The sequence below is a fragment of the Misgurnus anguillicaudatus genome, chromosome 22 (genome assembly GCF_027580225.2).
Source record: "Misgurnus anguillicaudatus chromosome 22, ASM2758022v2, whole genome shotgun sequence".
In the NCBI taxonomy this organism is placed as follows: Eukaryota; Metazoa; Chordata; class Actinopteri; order Cypriniformes; family Cobitidae; genus Misgurnus; species Misgurnus anguillicaudatus.
Genome location: NC_073358.2, coordinates 42675001 through 42683528, shown reverse-complemented (window position 1 = coordinate 42683528; position 8528 = coordinate 42675001). Strand labels below are relative to the sequence as shown.

The window sequence follows — 8528 nt, the reverse complement described above, 5'->3', positions numbered from 1 at the left end:
GTAGATGGGAAATAACCACGCCTGGGCAATCTTCCTGTTATTGTTGCTATTATACACATAATAATTTTGTATTGAACAAAAAGATCCATAATAAAAGTAGTTATTAAGATACAATAACTTTTCCTCTGATACAGAAAATAGAAATATTAAATATCATTGAAACAGTGCTTAAACATGCACCGTGGGGAAACCATTATGTTTTTGTTTTCTTTACGTACAGTATTTATATTATTGGCGTCAGAAAAGGCCCCTTAAAGGGATAGTTCACTTTAAAATGAAAATTCTGTCATCATTTAGTCACTCTCGCGTTGTTCTAAACCTGAATGAATTTCTTTTTTCTGATGAACACAAAAGAAAATATTTTGAGAAATGATGGTAAACGCACAGCAGATAGTAACCATTGACTTTTATTGTAGGAATAAAAAATATGATGGAATTTAATGGGTACCAACTGAGTGCTTATCATCATTTATCAAAATATTTTCTTAATCATTTATCACAATACTTCCAAAATATTGTTTCCTACTAAGTCAATGGTCACTATCTGCTGTGTGTTTACCATCATTTCTCAAAATGTATTTTTTTGTGTTCATCAGAAAAAAAAAATTCATACATGTTTAGAACAACATGAGGGTATGTAAATGATGACAGAATTTTTATTTTTAAGTAAACTATCCCTTTAAATATTGATTTTTTTATTATACTGAACATTTTCTAGTTATATTGAATTTCTTTGATTCTAAATGTGGACACACTCTGTTATTTTTTTGAAAAAGGGAAGAAATTTGTAAAAAGAATATTATTGTACAAACAAACAATACTTTTCAAAAGTATTTTAGGTGCCCAACAAACCATGATGAATGAACTATTACTATGACATTTTGCTAAATATTGAAAATTGCTACAATAGGAAATGCTGATGACACAGCCTAATGTCCAAATCTTTAATGGTTTAAAAAAACCATGATGTGTTTTTTTTTAACTCTGTTACCTTGCTTTTCTGTATATAAATGATGTGTGAATATTCCCAAACAACTTTAAAATCTCTATATAGGAAATATGACTGAATGTCTACATAAAAACTTAAAATGGATGAAAACATTTGAGAGGAAGTTATATAACCAACACTTTAGGTGTTTTGTTATCACAATTATTGTAATTTAAAAGTAATAGAATGTTTTTTTAAGTAGTTTATTAGCAACAAAGCCTTTGGATGTGAACCACAACATATCCACCGCTGATTTTGCAGGCAGCTGATCAACTACCAGAAGTGGTTAATATTAACTAATATGCATGTATGAGTGACAAGAAAAATAAAAGGTAGGCCTACTTCCTGTTTCGAGTAATCTTATTTTGTGTTGCGTTTTGTTATTTTTAGTAACAGAGAACCTTTCTATTGTTTCATTGATTTGAATGTCTTAATAAATATCCAACCCATCTGGTGCACATAAAACACCACGTTTTGTGCAAAACTCATAAAGCTGATGGTCTCAACCAAAGTGCTGGATTCAGAGCTATAAAAAAGCTAATCTAATGGTGAGCACATCTGTGCAACCCAGAGTTAAAGGGATAGTTCACTTTAAAATGAAAATTTTGTCATCATTTACTCATCCTCATGTTGTTCTAAACCTGTATGAATTTCTTTTTTTCTGATAAACACAAAAGAAGATATTTTGATAAATGATGGTAAACACACAGCAGATAGTGTCCATTGACTTCCATAGCAGGAATAAAAAATATGATGGAATTTAATGGGTACCGTCAACTGTGTGCTTACCATCATTTATCAAACTATTTACTTCATCATTTATCACATAACTTCCAAAATATTTTTTTCCTATTTTGGAAGTCAATGGTCACTATCTGCTGTGTGTTTACCATCATTTCTCAAAATATCTTCTTTTGTGTTCATCAGATAAAAGAAATTCATATGGGGTTTAGAACAACATGAAGGGTGAGTAGCCTTCAGTGATGACTGAATTTAAATTTTTGGGTGAACTATCCCTTTAAGAGCACAATGGTGACCAGTTTAATTTAAGGCAGGCACGTTTTGCAAATAATTGTCTTTGAAGGTTTGATTCCCAAATAGTTTTAGGGCCCTGTCTAAAACTATGATAAAATAAAAATGGTGCCATCTAGTGGACTTTCATAAATAACAAGTATGAACAAAATGTACCCTCATAATGGCATACATAAAAATTAACAATAGCAAGGCGCACAAATATTAGGAAAAATAAACAAAAAATATAAACGAATACAATGGAAAACTTTGGGGTCATTCATTCTCTTATATATCAAAGTCTTATAGGTCTAATCAATTTACGAGCCTATAATTTAAAGATGTAAAATAGCTATAAAGACAAATCGTTTTTAAACACAGAAAATGAATGTTAGATGAAAATAAAACATGATAATGGATTTAGTTATTGTAACTGTAACGCACGGTTAAAAGTAAAGAATGAGAACCATTAGGCCATTTGTATTTTTTTATTAATAATATTAATTATTCTTCATAAACAGTGATCAAATTTTGAAGTGTAGAATCCAATTGGTCAATAAATAACATTTATTTTAAAGTTAAGAAGTGTGCCTTAGTCATTATTTACACAGCATGAAAAAATCCACATGGTTAGTTAATTTTAAGACATTTTCTTTCCCTCTTAAGAGGTAAGATGTTCCGAGAAAAAAAAGGAAAAAAGAAGGTGAGATGTTCTGGGTTGTCTGTGTAGAATTTGTCCCGCCTCCTCCATCGTGGTTGGTTGGATGACTCGGCACCCACGTGACCCCAATGTTTTGTTGACACGGATGACATCATGGAATTTAGAACGCATGACGTAACAATGGGGGACTCGGCTATATAAAGCGAATTCTGCACTGCACTGTGTTTGATCATAAGTGGTAGGGTAAGAAGCTGTAAAGGTTGAAAAAACTCAGCTGAGAAACAATGCAGGACAGGTAGGAAAGATTACAAAGCACAGTAAAAACTCGCTAACTGCTTTTGGTAATATGATAATTAATTAACATGCTTTTTATTACAGTTTATTAAGCTCATACCTGTCAACAAATACTCATGTTTTTTCCCCGGGAGTCTCCCGTATTTCACACTCATCTCTCGCCTTTCTCCAGTTTTGTTATTTCTATACGGAACACTGGCGTAAATTGTATAACCTAAACCGTTACATAAATCACATCAATATCTAAGGTTGTCGAGATCTTATAGAAAAGAAATCGTACTCACACAATCAATAGGGCTTGGGCGTCGTGACGTGTTTACTTGTCGTGGCGGCCATGTTGGTTGCCTCCTTTACTGCTGCGCTCCATGCTGCGCTCTGCTTATAGACATACTTTCTCTCAATTGTGTGTCTTAATTTAATTAATTTGTCGTTATTTTTTTCAACCATGGTAAACCGTTGCTGTATTAATAATAAAGTAACACATTAAAAGTAATTTACATTAAAAATGACAGATTACAGAAAACTTCATTATGTTTTATTCAATATCGGAAACCAAACATTAACCTCAACCCCTCAGTAATGTGTATACATGACATATAAATGACATTTATATATACGGCAGTGAAGTATAACATCTGAATATTAATTTATATAGCTTAAGTCAACATTGAACATAAGGGAACTGTCCCGGTTTACTCGCCCAAAATACGGGAAAATTTCAACATTCATCTTTCTGTTGCTATCCCTCTGCTGACAGCAAAAACTGCTGCATTAACTAAGCTACTTGTGAAGCTAGGTCATACGTGACTTTGCTTACAGATTGGCGTGAAATCGTGCTCTCACAACAACCACGCTGTTATCTTAAAAGGCTCTTTATTTACTCTTTTTTCATATGGATCCGAACCGTTAATAGTTCCAATTTTGTCCACATGCCGGTCCCTGCTTCCATGTTTAACGTATCCCAGTAAATTCCACATCCTTTTCCGGATTTTAACATCTTTTTTCTTTGTTTTAATTCTCCCAACTCCGCCACTTCTCCTCGTTCAACTTGCTGTATGTTTACATTCGCGAGGCCACCAACATGGCCGCGACGTCCCAGAATGCAACGCGGCGCCCAAGCCCTATACCTTTTACAAATTTCAATCAAATTTTGAACTCAACCTGGCACAACCCAGCTGCACAATAGATATATAATAGATAGGCGCGTGAATTTGTGTGATATAATGGCTTCCGCGGAAAAACATAATTCATAAATTTAATTTAATTTTAATTTAATATCTCGACGCCAAATACAACAACACACACGCAGGGCTCAAAATTAACTTTTTTATTTGGTAGCACTGGTGCTCCCAACTTTAAAGAGTTAGGAGCACCAGCAAAAATTTAGGCGCATCCATCCAAAAATTAAAAAGCACCACAACTACATTGTAAATGTTAATAGATTTATTTTATTAAAAATAAAACACCACCACCGGGCTTTACACATCCTATGGCCAGCATTTAAAAGTTGGTCTTCTATTTTATTTTATTTTTTGCTGCATAAATTCCTAAATTAATGCCCAAATGCTGTTGAAATAGTATAGCAGCAATAATAATTTAACAAATATAGCTGCAAGCAGTGATACCAGGGTCAAGCCAAAAAGGGCACAGAAGAAGGTAAACTTGAGTCCGGATGAGCAGTTTAAAAAACCTAGCAAAACCTCCTAATTTCAGACAAATTAATATAACAGTAATCAGCAAAAAAGCTGTGTTCTTATTCAGTGAAATCTCTCCCTCACGTCTTGAGGAGCATTGACAACTAGAACACTGAAGGAAATGTGAGTGGTGCTTGCAGTGGTAATACTCAGCTCACAAAATGTTACTGTGGTGTTAATGAGTCGAAAGAGCCCACCCCCATGTCTCTACGCTGTTCTGATGAAGAGATATAGCTCTTGCAAAAACAGTTGATAAGGTATTCTCATTGGTTGCTAGACAGTAAATTGACATCCACCAGTGATTATAATCCAAGCCATGAAATGAATAATCCATGATGACTTATGGTTTTAGATGTGTTTGTTGCAGTAGTTTTAGGCAAAAATTACCATTTGCTATCTCAAAACCACTAGGTGGCGCTGTGACAAAATTGTGCATGCAACCTCAGGTCATGATTACGTTACATCGAGCTAGTTTTATGACTATACACTTTAGTTTAGTGAAGAAACAGTTGTATGACCATAGGGCTGGCTTGATATCACAGGTTTTGTTCAATTATAACGCCAACTAGTGGTGCAAGCAAGCAATTTTTTTTGTGTAGCCTCAGACTGTAGTCGTACATCAGCGTATCAAATCTGGTGAAAAAATCTCTTTTCGTTGCGAAGTTATAACCATTTATGTGTAAAAAATACAAAATTTAAAGGTAATTTTTCGTTTTTTGCATTTTTCGGCCATTTCTGATGAAAATTTTAATATAACGTCAATAGAACTTTTTGTTCAGAAGCTAAGGTTAGTTTCTTGCTATGGTGTTTTTGAGTCGATCAGAATTACGCTCACGGAGATATTCGCGCGTGTTTTTTAAGCGCTATTTTGCCACACAGGGTTAACCGTAAAGCGAATCCTGGCATGTTTGGTATCGTTGGACTCGGCAACTATTCAAAACTCCAAGGAAACAAGTCCCTTGTAAATACGATGATCATAGCCAAAGTTATAGGCCTATAAATCAGTCGTCTGGCCACTAGGTGGCGCTGCAACGAAACTGTGCATGCTCCCTCAGTTCCTGACTGGCATCTCAAGTACCAAGATTTGTGTCAATAGGCCTAAGTTTGGAGAAGATACAGCCTAAAATCTGTTTTTTTGTGCTCTATGTAAAATTCGTTGACGCGCTATACGACAACGGATTGGTTTATCGAAAATCTTTTAATAACTTTTTGCCTTGAGTGTCTCTAGATGCTGCATACCAATTTTCGTGGAAATCGGGCAAAAGCTCTAGGACGAGTTCGCAAAAGTAGGTTTTACGAATAATTCAAAATGGCGGAAAATTTTTCATGACGGAAAATGACCTCATAGGGTCCAATCGAATCGTCTTGAGCCAAGGAATCAGAGGAAACAAGAATTTTGTTTCTAGGACTTACGGATCAGAAGTTATAAGCAAAAAGGTAAGTGCAATTTTGGACTGTTGGTGGCGCTAGTGGGTTTGAGATAGAGACTCCAAAATTGCTGTGGATACTATTTGGACTGTCCTCTGTCAGTGTGCCAAATTTCATAACTTTCCTACGTACGGTTCTATGGGCTGCCATAGACCGCAATGGAACAGGAAGAAGAAGAATAGTTAAGAAAAAGAAAACTAACGGATACAATATAGGGGTCTTCGCCCATTCTGGGCTTGACCCCTAATTACAGGACATGATTAAGATTACATAGAAAATCTAGCAAACACGTAAAACACTGATTAATTGTGACATTACAAAAGTGACCCTAATATAGAAGGCTAATATTGGTATTGATAACTGCATTACCAGGATGCTATTACTACTAAATAGGCAATGCTTTAAAAAATACAACAAAAACATACCATCAGCATTGACGTATTTCACAGCAACATGGACCACAAGGGTGTTTGTCTAATGTCTATTCACCAGCGCATGCGCACATACACCATCAAACACACTTTGACAACAGGTCGGTGTCTCCATCAATAATAAACACATTTGTCATGACACGTCTTGTGTTTTTGGCACTTTCACCATGTTTAAGCAAGGTACGTCTGGCGCTTAAAATGTTTTGATTCCGCCATTAACGCCGTTTTACAGGATTTACAGTAAACACAGTAAGTTACATTTTCAAAACGGAGTGTTGTATGAAAGGAGAGAAGGTTAGCACTCCCCTTGACAAGGATGGAAGAGGTCCTAGTGGCCTTCAACACACATACGGTTAAGGCATTGCCACTTACTTCGTGGCATCTCTAACCAAGTTTAAAAAAAAAAAAAAAAAAAAAAAAACATTTTCAAAGCGGAGACACTCGAAATCTTTAAGCCACTCTCTCTGAAAGGTTTAACGTCAACTCGTATTTTCCGGTGGTGGAGTTACATTTGAATCCGGATCGTCGTCAAAAAATACAGTAATAACCTTGGCTGTAATCGGCTTGCTCTCGTCATGCTCGCGACGCGTTCGTCTTTTCACATTTCCGCGCTTCACGGCAACAAGGAATGACTGACGCTCATATTAGCCAATCTGCGGTCGTCATTAAACGCAAGAACTTAATGGTGAAATTTGATTGGTTATGTATCGTTGGAGAGAACACTGAACCTGGGACAGCGCCAGCACGCAGGATCACAATCAACTCGCGTCACAACAAAATGGGCAGTCGCACAAATGCTCCCAAATATATTTTAAGGTCGCACAGATTAAATTTCGGTCGCATATGCGACCAAAATGGTCGCAATTTCGAGCCCGACTTTTTTATGTGTATCGTGTATTGTTTATCACGGGTACATTTTCGGTGTTTAAGTCTCTCAGATGTTGGTATCGAAATGTTGACCGGTATGAGCGTTATGTAAATTGGAGGCAAAAAGTAAATTTCTTCATCTTAATTTTTTTCGATTTCTAAGTCAGACATCCCAACTTGCAAAAAGTCATTTCAGGGAGGTATCCCGAAGCCCCCTACCCCCCCCCCCAAAAAAAAAAAAAAAATTAAGGAGGACAAGGATATGACATTTCAAGATATAAAAGCATAATATTAATTTCTAGAGGCCTATGCAATTATTGGTAACACTTTACTAGGTCTCATTTGTTAACATTAGTTAATGTATTAACTAACATGAACTAACCATGAGCAGTACATTTGTTACTGTATTTGCTAATCTTTGTTAACGTTAGTTAATAAAAATACAGCTGTTCATGGTTTGTTCGTGTTAGTTCACAGTGCATTAACTAATGTTAACAAGATTTGAATAATGTATTAGTAAATGTTTAAATTAACATTAACAAAGATAAAAATGCTTTATAAATGCAGTTCATTATTATATGTTAACTAATGTAGTAAACTAATGTTAGCTAATGAACCTTATTGTAAAGTGTTACCCAATTATTTGTTAATTATTTTACAATATGTAGATCACTTTTACTATTTATATAAGCTGCTTATAATATTTATATAAACTGTTTTATTTATATTCTATTGCAACTTTAAGCAGGTCTAAGGTGTTTGTTGTTTTCATGTAGCCTTGGCAATTAGTAGCCAGCCTGAAAAATATGCACATGATATTAAACTTGTTGAACTCACCTTCGGGAGAACTGTATATATCTATGTCCGGAGAAGAGATAAAAGCCCGCCCACACTGACAATTGATTGGTTGATTTACCGGAGCAGGCCAATCAGGATGCTCTCTGTCTTACATGCGCTGAATGAGGCACACTAGCACACACAAGCAAGGTCTCCCCCTCCCTCTCTGCCGTGCGCGTGCTACTCTTTCTTGCTCGCTCTAGATTCCGGGAGATTTTAACTAATTTGCGGGCATCAGGGAGCCGCTATCAAAATGCGGGAGACTCCCGGAACTTCCGGGAGACTTGGGATGTCTGCTAAGTTAGGTAAGTTACCAA

General features: G+C 35.7%; 1 long non-coding RNA gene and 1 other non-coding gene across 2 annotated transcripts in view; both read left to right on the top strand.

Moving 5' to 3' along the window:
- The first annotated feature begins 2750 nt into the window (after positions 1-2750).
- The window catches only part of LOC141358871 (uncharacterized), an 8087-nt gene continuing 2309 nt past the window's right edge, over positions 2751-8528 (top strand). Inside the window, exon 1 of the long non-coding RNA XR_012365381.1 lies at positions 2751-2955. This is a non-coding gene — a long non-coding RNA (uncharacterized lncRNA). The remainder of the gene's footprint in view (positions 2956-8528) is intronic.
- On the top strand, positions 6780-6905 carry LOC141359006 (U6atac minor spliceosomal RNA). The gene has a single exon (XR_012365629.1). It is a non-coding gene; the product is annotated as a U6atac minor spliceosomal RNA (small nuclear RNA).